Below are 12,651 nucleotides of genomic sequence, written 5' to 3'. Positions count from 1 at the left end.
CTCTTTTTTTGTTTTTTATGTTTTTTTGCGTTTTTTTTTTTTTTTTTTTTTAACCACTCTGGGCTGCTTGACTAGGAAATGTTTCATCAAAGACAGGGCAGGCAAAGTAAAAGCCCAGGAAATCCATTTTGATGGGCATAGTAATGGGTAATATATCCAGGTAGGAGCCATGTGCATGGAGGGAAGGAATTTAAGTTATTGGCTAAGTCAATGTTTTTGCATTACCCGTGGATTGTAGTTACACATACCATCCTAAATTCTTCATTCCTGTTTACTCTTCCATTCTTACTGATTATTTGGGGGTATTTGTTATTTTAGTTTTACATTACCTTCACTTTTTTAAAGCCTTTTGATTATGAAAAAAGGAGATTAGTATAATGAATCTCATGTACCCATGACCCAATTTTGGTAGTATTCTACTCACTCCCAGTCTTGTTTCATCCACACCCATACACTCCTGCAAACCCCTAATGGCTACCTTTTCACTGGTACAGAAGGAGTCTACGAGGCATAAGTTATTAACATATTATCAACCTGTTTTTCCAATCCAATTCTTGGAAAGATCTAAACTGTTCTCCTTTGAAAGGGTTGTCTACTGGGGAGGAAGGTTCTATCCTCTCTCACTTGGAGGACACTCATTTTGTAACCCGGATGGAACTTGTTGAATTTCCATGTCAAGGACAAAGAGAAATAGGAAAATGAGATAACTTAAATACTAACAGTAACTTTGAGATGTTTGTATTTAGAAGACACAATCACTTTTTTAAAAGTCTGTATGCCATCATCCTTTTCATGTATTTTACTCATCTCCCTACTCTACTCCCCACTGGCAACCACCAGTGTGTTCTCTGTATTCATGATTCAGTTTCTGGTGTTTTCGTTTGTTCATTTTGTTTTGTTTTTTAGGCCGTACACATAAATGAAATTGTGTGGTATTTGTCTTTTCTGACTTACTTTACTTAGCTTAATACCCTTTAGGTCCATCTATATTGTCACAGATGGCATGATCTTATTCTTTTTTATGGTTGAGTAATATTCCGTTATATACAGATATAGATTATTGTAATAATTATACTATACACACATATTTATATTATATCACTTCTTTATCCATTCATATACCAATGGATACTTTAGCTGCTTCCATAATTTGACTACTGAAAATAATGCTGCAATAAACATAGGGGTACATATATCTTTTTAATAGTGCTTTCATTTTGTGGGTGGGGGGTAAATACCCAGTAGTGGAATTACTGGATCTTGTGTTAGTTCTATTTAAGATTTTTTAAGAACCTCCATACAGTTTCCAATAGTGGTTGCATCAGTTTAAATCCCCATCGACAGTGCATAAAGGTTCCCTTTTCTCCACATCCTTGCCAACACTTGTTATTTCTTGTCTTTTTGATACTAGCCATTCTGGCTGGTGTGGGTTGATATCTTAATGTGGTTTTGATTTGCAATTCCATGATGATGAGTGATGTTGAGCATCTTTTCATGTGTTTGTTGGTCATCTATATGTCTTTGGAAAAAATGTCTATTCAGGTGCTCTACCCATTTTTTAATTGGATTATTTGTTTTCTTGGGGTTGAGTTGTGTAAGTTCTTTATGTATTTCAGATATTAACCCTTTATCAGATATATGTTTTGTGACTATCTTATTTGATTTAGTAAGTTTTTGTTTATTTTGTTGATGGTTTCTTTCAAAGTACAAAAGCTTTTTATTTTGATATAGTCCCAATAGTTTACTTTTGTTTCTCTTGCCTGAGGAGTCATATCTAGGAAAATACTGCTAAGACCGATATCTAAGACATTATTATCTGTTTTCATTTAGGAGTTTTATGGTTTCAGGCCTCACATTTAGGTCTTTAATGCATTTTGAGTTTTTGTGTGTGATGTAAGAAAGTGGTCCAGTTTCATTCTTTTGCATGTAGCTGTTCAGTTTTCCCAACGTTGTTTACTGAAGAGACTGTCTTTTCCCTCTTTCTATAGTCTTGCCTCCTTTGCCACAGATTAATTGACCTTGTGCGTGTGGGTTTATTTCCGGGTTCTCTATTCTGTTCCAATGATATATATGTATATTTTCATGCCAGTACTGGACTGTTTGGTTACTGTAGTTTTGTAGTATAGTTTGAAATCTGAGATTGTGATATTCCTCTCCTCTCCCTCCCCCATCTTGTTCTTCAATTTCAGGATTGCTTTTGCCAGTCAGGACATTTTGTGGTTCCATATAAATGTTAGGATTATTCTAATTCTGCAAAAAATGCTGTTGGTATTTTGATAGAGATTGCATTAAATTTATAGATCTCTAGGTTGAATTTATTCCTAGGTATTTTATTATTTTTGGCATAGTTGTAAATGGGATTGTTTTCTTAATTTCTCTTTCTGCTGCTGCTATTAGTGTATATAAATGTGGCAGATTTCTGTATATAATTTTATATTCTACAATGTTACAGAATTCATTTATCAGTTTTAATAGATTTTTGGTGGAGTCTTTAGGTTTTTTATATGTGTTATCATGTCATCTGCAAATGAAGACAGTTTTACTTCTTCCTTACTGATTTGGATACCTTTTATTTCTGTTGCTTGTCTGAGTGCTGTGCCTAGGATTTTCATTACTATGTTGAATAATATTGGCAAGTGGGGACATCCTTGTCTTGTTCCCGATCTTAGAGGAAAAGCTCTCAGTTTTTCCCCAGTGATTATGATGTTAGCTGTGGGCTTGGCATATATGGACTTATGTTGAGGTATGTTCCCTCTAAACCTACTTTGTTGAGATTTTTTATCATAAACAGATGTTGAATTTTGTCAGATGCTTGTTCTGCATCTACTGAGATGATCATAGTTTTTTGTTTTTTTTTTTAATTCCAGTATAGTTAACATTCGGTATTATGGTATTATGTTAGTTTCAGGTGTACAATATAATGATTCACCAATTCTTTATATTACTCAGTGTTCATTGTGATTCAAGTACTTTTAATCCCCTTAACCTCTTTCACCCATCCCCCCACCCTGCTACCTATCAGTTTGTGTATCTCTACCTAAGTGTCTGGGTTTTTTTGTTTTTTTGTTTTTTGTTACTTTTTTTGTTTGCTTGCTTTATTAAATTCCATATAGGAGTGAAATCATATGATATTTGTCTTTCTCTGACTGACCTATTTCACTTAACATTATACTCTCTAGATCTATCTATGTTGTTGCAAATGGGAAGATTTCATTCTTTTTTATGGATGAATAATATTCCATTTTATATCTTACTTTTTCTTTATCCATTCATATGTCAATGGATATATGCGCTGCTTCCATAATTTGGCTATTGAAAATAATGCTGCAACAGCATAACACCCTCAAGATCCATCCATGTTGCTACACATGGCCAGATTTCATTCTTTCTCATTGCCATGTAGTATTCCATCATATAGATAAACCACATCTTCTTGATCCAATCGTCAGTTGATGGAGACTTAGGCTCTTTCCATGTTTTAGCTATTGTTGAGAGTGCTGCTATGAACATTGGGGTACATGCGAGGGTGTTATGCTGAGCGAAATAAGTCAGGCAGAGAAGGACAAATATCATATGTTTGCATGTATAGGAGGATTAGGAGGAAATTAACGGAGGACTATGGGGGAGAAGATGGGGAGAAATGGTGGGGGAAAGGGAGAGAGGTAAACCATGAGAGACTCTTGAATGCTGAGAACAAACTGAGGACTCATGGGTGTGTGGGGGGGGAGATGCGCATGGAGGAGGGCACTTGTGGGGATGAGCATTGGGTGTTATATGGAAACCAACTTGACAATAAACTATTTGTAAAAAAAAAAAAAAAGAAGAAAATAATGCTGCAACAAATATAGGGATGCATAAATCATTTTAAATAAGTGGAGGGTTTTTTTTAGTTAATTTATTTTTTGAGAGAAAGAGAGCAGGGGAGGGGCAGAGAGAGAGGGAGAGAGAGAGAATTCCAATCAGGCTCCACATTGTCCAGCGCAGATGTGGGCTCGAATCCACAAACCATGAGATCATGACTGAACTGAAATCAAGAGTTGGGCACTTAACTGATTGAGCCACTCAGGTACCCCCAATCATTTCTTTTTTATGTTTGTTTTTAAATGTTTATTTATTTTTGAGAGAGAGGGTAAGAGGGTGCATGTGCAAATGGGGTAGAGGCAGAGAACAGAGGATCTGAATCAGGCTCTGTGCTAACAGCAGAGAGCCCAAAGTGGGGTCCGGATCTGTGAACCAATGAGATCATGACCTGAGTCAAAGTTGGACACTTAACCAACTAAGCCACCCAGGTGTCCTTTTTGAATTAGTGTTTTTGTATTCTTTGGATAAATACCGGGTAGCAGAATTACCGGATCATATGGTATATGGTAGTTGGTTTTTTTGTTTATTTTTTTGTTTTGTTTTGTTTTTAGGAATCTCCATACTGTTTTCCACAGTGGCTACACCAGTTTGCATTCCCGCAAACAGTGTACAAGTGTTTTGTTTTTTTTTCTCTACATCCTCACCAACAATTGTTGTTTGTTTTGTTTTTAGTTTTAGCCATTCTGACAGGGGTGAGGTACTATTTCATTGTGATTGTGGTTTGCATTTTCCTGATGATTAGTGATATTGAGCATCTTTTCATGTGTCTGGTAGTCATCTGTATGTCTTCTTTGGAGAAATGTCTGTTCAGGTCTTCTGCCCCTTTTAAAATCGGATTATTTGGGGTTTTTCTGATGCTAAGTTGTATATGTTCTTCATAATTTGCATACTAACTTTTTATTTGACATTTTATTTGCAAATATCTTCTCTCAGTAGGTTGTCTTTTAGATTTGTTGATTGTTTCCTTTGCTGTGCAGAAGCTTTTAATTTTGATTTAGTCCCAATAGTTTATTTTTGCTTGTATGCCCCTGCTTCAGGAAACATATCTAGAAAATGTTGCTATGGCCTATGTTAGAGAAATTACTGCCTGTGCTCTCTTCTAGGAGTTTTATGGTTTCAGGTCTCATATTTAGGTCCTTAATACATTTTGAGTTTATTTTTGTGAATGATATAAGACAATGGTCCAGTTTCATTCTTTTGCTTGTAGTTATCCAGTTTTCCTAGCATTATTTGTTGAAGAAACTGCTGTCTATTTTCCATTGCATATTCTTTTTTGCTTTATCAGAGATTAATTGACCATATAAAATGGATTTATTCTTGGGCTTTTTATTCTGTTCCATTGATCAGTGTGTCTGTTTTTGTGCTAGTACCATACTGTTTGGATTACTATAGGTTTGTAATATATCTTGAAATCTGAGATTGTGATACCTGCCCCCTGTCTTGTTCATTTTCAGGATTGTTTTTGCTACATGGGACTTTTGTGTCTCCATACAAATGTTAATATTATTTGTTCTAATTCTGCAAAAATAAAAAAATACTGCTGGTATTTTGATAGAGATTGCATTAAATCTGTAGATCGCATTGAGTAGTATGGACATTTTAACAATATTTGTTCTCCCAATCCATGAGCATGGAATGTCTTTTATTTGTTTATGTCATCTTCAGTTTCTTTCATCAATATTTTATAGTTTTAAGAGTACAGGTCTTTTACCTCTTTGGTTAAATTTATTCCTAATAATTTTATTTATTTTTTTTTGCACAATTGCAAATGGAACTGTGTTCTTAATTTCTCTTTTTACTATTTGTTAGTGTATAGAAATTCAACAGATTTCCATATATTGTTTTTGTATTCTGCAATTTTACTGAATTCATTTATCAGTTCTAGCAGTTTTATTGGTGGAGCCTTCATGGTTTTCTACAAATAGTATGATGTCATCTGCAAACAGTGAAAATTTTACTTCTTCTTTACAAATTTGGATGCCTTTTATTTACCTTCTGGTCTGGTTGCTGTGGCTAGAACTTCCAGTACTATGGTGAATAAAAGTAGTGAGAGTGGATATCCTTTTCTTGTTCCTAATTATAGAGGAAAGGCTCTTAGTTTTTCCCCTTTAAGTATGATGTTAGCTGTGGGTTTGTCATATATGGTCTTTATTACGTTGTGGTATGTTCCATCTAATTCTACTTTGTTTAGAGTTTTTTTAAATCATGAATGTGTGGTACTTTGTTAAATCATTTTTCTGCATCTATTGAAATGATCCTATGGTTTTTATTCTTTCTCTTGTTGATGTGATGTATCACACTGATTTGCAAATGTTGAACCACTTTTGCATCCCAGGAATAAACCCCACTTTATTGTGGTGAATGATATTTTTAATGTATTGTTGAATTTGGTTTGCTAATTTTGTTGAGGATTTTTGCATTTATGTTTCATTGGATTTTTTTGGCCTGTACTTCTTTTTGTGGTGTCTTTATTTGGTTTTGGTATCAGGGTAATGCTGGCCTCAAAGAATGAATTTGAAGCTTCCCATCCTCTTATATTTTTTTGGAATAGTTTGAAAAGGATAAGTACTGAATCTTTTTGAATGTTTGGTAGAATTCACCTGTGAAGCTGTCTGGTCCTGGAATGTTTTGTTTGTTGCAAGTATTTTGATTACTGATTCAGTTTCTTTGCTGGTAATCCATTTGCTCAAATGTTCTATTTCTTCCTGTAGGAATTTACCCAGTTCTTCAAGGTTGTCCTATTTGTTGGTACATAATTTTTCTCTTATAATCCTTCATATTTCTGTGGTGTTGGTTGTTAATTTCTCCTCTTTCATTTCTGGATTTGGTTATTTGAGTCCTCTCTCTCTCTCTCTCTTTCTGTTTTGTTTTTGATAAGTCTGCCTAAAGGTTTGATCATTACAAAGAACCAGCTCCTGGTTTTGTTGATCTGCTCTGTTTTGTTTTTTCTTTTTAGTTTCTATTTCATTTATGTCTGCTCAATCTGTTGTTATTTCCTTCCTTTACTGGTTTTGGGTTGTTTGTTCATCTTTCTTATAGCTCCTTTAGGTATAAGGTTAGGTTGTTTATTTGAGATTTTCCTTGCTTCTTCAGGTAGGCCTATATTGCTATAAACATCCTTCTTAGAACAACTTTTGCTATACCCCAAAAATTTTGGACCATTGTGTTATCATTTTCATTTGTCTCTAAATATTATTTGATTTCCTCTTTGATGTCTTAGTTGACCCATTCATTGTTTAGTATCATGTTATTTAACCTTCATATGTTTGTGTTCTTTCCAGATTCTTTTCTTGTGGTTTGTCATAGACTCTGGGTCTGAAGGTCTCTCTTGTCCAGCAATAGAGAAGGATGCAGGATTGAAAATGAGAGAGAGGCTAATATCTGGGAGGAGACAAGAGCCCCAGATAAGGGGCCTTGCTCCATTTTTATTAGGATCAGAAGGCCTACAAGTATGGTAGGCATGCACAAAGAGACAGTGAAACAGTGAACATTAACTCATGGGCATGGGGAAAAGGAGGTTGTGGAGATATGTGGTATTAGGGGTTTGGGTCAGTACAAAACAAGATCCTGGCACCAGGGGGATGGTTGTTTACAGCAAACATGAGGCACCACCTCTGTTTACCTGAACTGGTCTAGGGGACAAGAAAGAGCATGCTACCTCAGGGTTAACAAGGCACCTTTCTTTTGCTAATTAGCTCCCCTCTGAGCAACTTTGCCCCATCTCAGTCTATAGTCCTATTTACCTGTTTACCTAATTTTGTCCTTCCTTTCTGTGAAAATAGCTTTCTACTCTTGCCCTTTACCTTTGTCCCACACTGGGGGCCTTTGCCCCATTTACCCAATCTTATTTACCTAATCTTGTTTACCCAAAGTTGGGTGTGTACAGCCGTAGGATGTCTCATCCTACGGATCATCTCAGCCTACGGCTTTCTCATTCTCTATGCTTTGTTAACCCATTGGTGTAACCTCAGGGAATTCCTAAACTTATTCCCCACGGTGGTTGATTTCTAGTTTCATAATGTTAGGATTGGAAAAGACTTTGATCTTTTTTAATTTGTTGAGAATTGTTTTGTGGCCTAATGTGTGATCTCTTCTAGGTGATGTTCCATGTGCACTTGAAAAGAACATGTATTCTGCTGTTTTATGATGAAGTGTTCTGAATGTATCTGTTAGATCCATTGGGTCCAATGTGTCATTCAAGGCCACTGTTTCCTTGTTGATTTTGTGTTGTTTGGATGATCTATCCATTGATATAAGTGTGGGACTTACTATGTTGCATTGCCACAAAGTCTTCTAGTATTTTGTATTACTGTATATTACTTTCTTTATGTTTGTTATTAGCTGCTTTATGTATTTAGGTGCTTTCCTGCTGTTATTAGCTGCTTTTATGTATTTAGGTGCATACATACTTAGAATTGTTATATCTTCTTGTTGCATTGTTCCCTTTATGATTATATAGTGTCCTTCTTTATCTCTTGTTACAGTCTTTTATAAAATTCTGTTTTGTTTGATATAACTATTACTGTCTCAGCTTCTTTTCGCTTCCATTTGCATGATAAATGCTTTTCCATGCCTTCACTTTCAGTCTGCATCTGTTTTTAAGTCTGAAATGAGCCTCTTATAGGCTGCATATAGATAGGTTTTTTTTATCCATTCTGTCACCTTTTGTCTTTTGATTAGACTGTTTAGTACATTTACATCCAAAGTAATTATTGATAGGTATGCTCTTATTGCCATTTTGCTACTTGTTTTATGGTTGTGCTTATAGATCTCTATTCCAATCTTCTCTTACTCTTTTTTTCTCATGATCTGTTGAGTTTCTTTAGTGATACACTTGGATTCCTTTCTCTTAGTTTTTTGCATAACTCTTACTGGTTTTTGATTTGTGGTTACCGTTAGGTTTGTATATAACAATTTATGCATACAGCAGTCCATATTAAGTTGATGGTCGTTTGAATGTATCCTTTCACTTACCCCTTTCCATGTTTTGGGTATATATATATATATATATATATATATATATATATACACCATATATATATATGGTGTCATACTTTACATCCTTTTATTTTGTGAAGCCCTTGACTAGGTTTTTATAGATACACATAATTTTACTGCTTTTGTGTTTCTTATTTTTCTTACTTCTACTTATATGCTTTCCTTTCCATTCAAAAAGTCCCATTTAACATTTCATGTAGGGCTGGTTTAGTCATGAATGCCTTTAACTTTTGTTTGGGAGATTCTTTATCTCTCCTTAAATTCTGAATGATAGCCTTGCTGGAAGAATATCCTTGGCTGCAGGTTTTTTTTCCCTTTAGCACTCTGAATATATCAGGCCACTCCCTTCTGGCCTGCCAAATTTCTGCTGAAAAACCAGTTGACAGTTTCCCTTGTATGTAACTGTTTTCTTTTCTCTTGCTGCTTGTTTTAAGTTTGTTTATTTATTTTGAGAGAGAGAGAGAGAGAGAGAGAGAGAGGGCAAGCATGCACTTTAGTGGAGGAGGGACAGAGAAATAGAAGGAAAGAGAGAGAATCCCAAGTAGGCTGCACACTGTCAGCATGGAGTCTAATTTGGGGCTCAAACTCACCAACTGTGAGATCATGACCTGAGCTGAAATCAAGAGTTAGATGATTAACTAACTGAGCCATCCAGTGCCCCTCTCTCGAAGCTTTTAAAATTCTCTCTTTATCACTACTTTTTGCTATTTTAATTACTATGTGCCTTGGTATGGACCTCTTGGGTTAAATTTGTTGGGGGCTCTCTGTGACTCCTGGATCTGGATTTCTTTTTTTTCTTTTTTTTCATGTTTATTTTTAAGAGAGAGAGAGAGAGAGAGAGGAGGAGGGGCAGAGAGAGAGGGAGACACAGAATCTGAATCAGGCTACAAGCTCTGGGTGTCAGCACAGAGCCTGGTGTGGGGATTGAACCTACAGACTATGAGATCATGACCTGAGCCTAAGTCTGATCCTTAAGCACTTGAGCCACCCAGGCACCCCTGGATCTAGATTTCTGTTTCCTTCCCCAGATTTGGGAAATTTTTAGCTATTATTTCTTGAAATAAATTCCCTGCCCCCTTTTCTCTCTCTTCTGGTGTCAGTTCCAGGCTATTTTCATTTTTTATTTTTTTCTCTCTTGTTCATCTTGATTGATTTACATTCCTCAGTTGTTCATTACTCACTGATTTGTCCTTCTGCTCCCTCTAGTCTACTATTTATTCCAGCTAGTGTATACTCAATTTCAGTTATTGAGTTCCTTATCTCCATTGGGCTCCTTTTATTGTTTTCTGTCTATTAAGGGTTTCACTGAGGTCCTCTACTCTTCTCTAGTTGAGTGAGTATCTTTACAACCATTACTTTAAATTCTCTATTAGGCATATTACTTATCTCTGTTTTGTTTATGTCTGTTGCTGTGATTTTTGTCCTGTTCTTTCATTTTGGACATACTATTCTATCTCCTCACTTTGTTTGACTCTGTATGTCTGTTTCTATGTGTTAGGATAATCAACTACATCTCCTGTTTTTGAAAATAGTGACCTTATGAAGAAGAGGTCCTGTAGTGCCCTGCAGTGTAGTGTCCCATGTTTATTAGAACCTGGCATCTTAGGAGTTCATCTTGAATGTGTGTTGTATGTGCTCTGCTATTGTGGCTCTGCAGCACTTTTCTTCCATCCATTCATCTGCAATGGCTCTCTTTGCCTGTTGTGGGTAGGGTTTGGTCCTTGTGTTTTTAGTGAACCAGTGTGGGGCCACCTTTGGATTAACTTGAGTCAGAACAGGCATTTGCCGGAGATGCAGTATTACCAAACTGCAGGAGAACATGGGAGTGGGGTGCATGGTGCCACCAACGTTTGTGCTGGTGGGAGGGGACCTGCAGCTGCCTCCACCTAAGGAGGCTGGGATGAGTGGGTGGACTCAGAGAAGCATTCTGGAGTAGGTCATAGGTCAGATAGTGTTAGCAAGGTTTGTGTTTTTCTGCTGTGGGAGGGGACCTGGAGCTGAGGCATGACTAGGGGGCGTGTCTGCACAACACAGGATATGGTGTACTTTTAGCAAGTCAGGTGGAGAGTGTTGGCACTGCACTGGTTCTAGCAGGTGTCCATGTGGGATGGGGAGGGAAATGGTGGCGCCCGCCAGCTCTTTTTTTCCTGGAGAAGTCCCCCAATGATCCCTGTCCTTCTAGCTGCACACTGAGATTAGTAAAAAATTTCTCTCCTGTATACCCCAGGTGTTTTTCAAACTGCTGCTTCTATGCTGTATCTACATGGGGCTGTTTGTTGTGTTGTCCCCTTAATGTAGGGACTCAGTTTTTTCTCACCTTTCCAGCCCACAAGACTGCTGGTTTTTTTTTTTTTTTTTTTAATTATAAGTTTTAAACTCCCCTGATTGTCAGATTGTGTGAATTTCATCCCCTCTTTTCTTTCTCCTCTCTGGGCTTTGGAGTCCCTCTCTTCTGCAGACAGTTCTATAGGTCTGTTTAGTTCTCAACTGTGTCTCTGCCCTTCCTACCCTCTTTGATGTGGCCTCTTCTCTAAATTTAGCTGCAGAGAGTCTGTATGCCATCTTTGGGTCATCTTGGGGGTTATTTACACTGAGAGGGTTGTTGTCTAGTTGTATCTGCAGGACGAGGTGAGCTCAGGTTCCTCCTATTCTGCCACCTTCTTCAGAAGTCCTGATCATATGGTTTTTGTTTTCTTAATGTGATGTATCATGTTGATTGATTTGTGGATACTGATCTGTCCTTGCGTCCCAGGAATAAATCCCACTTGATTCTGGTGAGTGATCCTTTTAATGTATTGTTGGATTTGGTTTACTAATCTTTTGTTGAGGAATTTCACATCTATTTTCATCAGGGGTGTTGTCCTATAGTTTTCTTTTCTTTTCTTTTTTGTAATGTTTTCATCTGGTATTGGTATCAGGGTAATTCTGGCTTCACAGAATGAGTTTGGAAACTACCCTTCCTCTTGTATTTTTGGAAGAGATTGAAAAGAATAGGTATTAACTTTTCTGTAAATGTTTGGTAGAATTCACCTGTGAAGCTATCTAGTCCTGGAGTTTTGTTTGTTGGAAGTTTTTTGATTAATTCAGTTTCATTACTAGTAATTTGTCTGTTTGGATTTTCTGTTCTTCCTGATTTCAGTTTTGGAGGATTACATGTTTCTAGAAATTTATCTATTTTTTTCTAAGTTGTTCAATTTGTGGACATATAATTTTTCCTAGTTGTTTCTTGCTACACTTTGTATTTTGGTGATGTTGGTTATTACTTCTTCACCTTCATTTCTGATTGTATTAATTTGAGTCCTCTCTCTTCACTTCTTGATGAGTCTGTCTAAACGTTTATCAATTTTGTTTATCATTTTGAAGAACCATCTCTTGGTTCCACTGATCTTGTCCATTTTTTTTTTTGTCTCTGTTTCAGTTACTTTCACTCAGATCCTTATTTTTTTCCTTCTTTCTACTAACCTTGGAGGTTGTTCTTATTTTTCTAGTTCTTTTAGGTGTAAGGTTGGGTTGTTTATTTGAAACTTTTTGTTACTTGAGGTATGCCTGTATCACTATAAACTTCCCTCTTAGACCTGTTTTTTGCTGCATCCCAAAGACGTTGGGTTGTTGTGTTTTCATTTTCATTTGTCTCCATGTATTATCTCATTTTCTCTTTGATTTCTTCATTGACCCTTTTTTGTTCATTTAGTAGCGTGTTGTTTAGACTTCAGGTATTTGTGTTTTTTCCATTTTTTCTTCTTCTTCTAATTGCTTTCTAGTTTCAATGTGGTTAGAAAAGATGCTTGATCT

The 12,651-nt window shown here is 36.3% G+C and overlaps 1 protein-coding gene across 5 annotated transcripts in view; it reads left to right on the top strand.

The window, feature by feature from the left end:
• KLHL32 (kelch like family member 32) overlaps positions 1 to 12,651 on the top strand; it is a 113,831-nt gene that overhangs the window by 54,813 nt on the left and 46,367 nt on the right. The gene's annotated exons all lie outside the window — the stretch shown is intronic.

The sequence above is a fragment of the Crocuta crocuta genome, unplaced genomic scaffold (genome assembly GCF_008692635.1).
Source record: "Crocuta crocuta isolate KB4526 unplaced genomic scaffold, BGI_CrCroc_1.0 scaffold194, whole genome shotgun sequence".
Lineage (NCBI taxonomy): Eukaryota > Metazoa > Chordata > Mammalia > Carnivora > Hyaenidae > Crocuta > Crocuta crocuta.
This window is presented reverse-complemented; position numbering and strand designations above follow the sequence as displayed.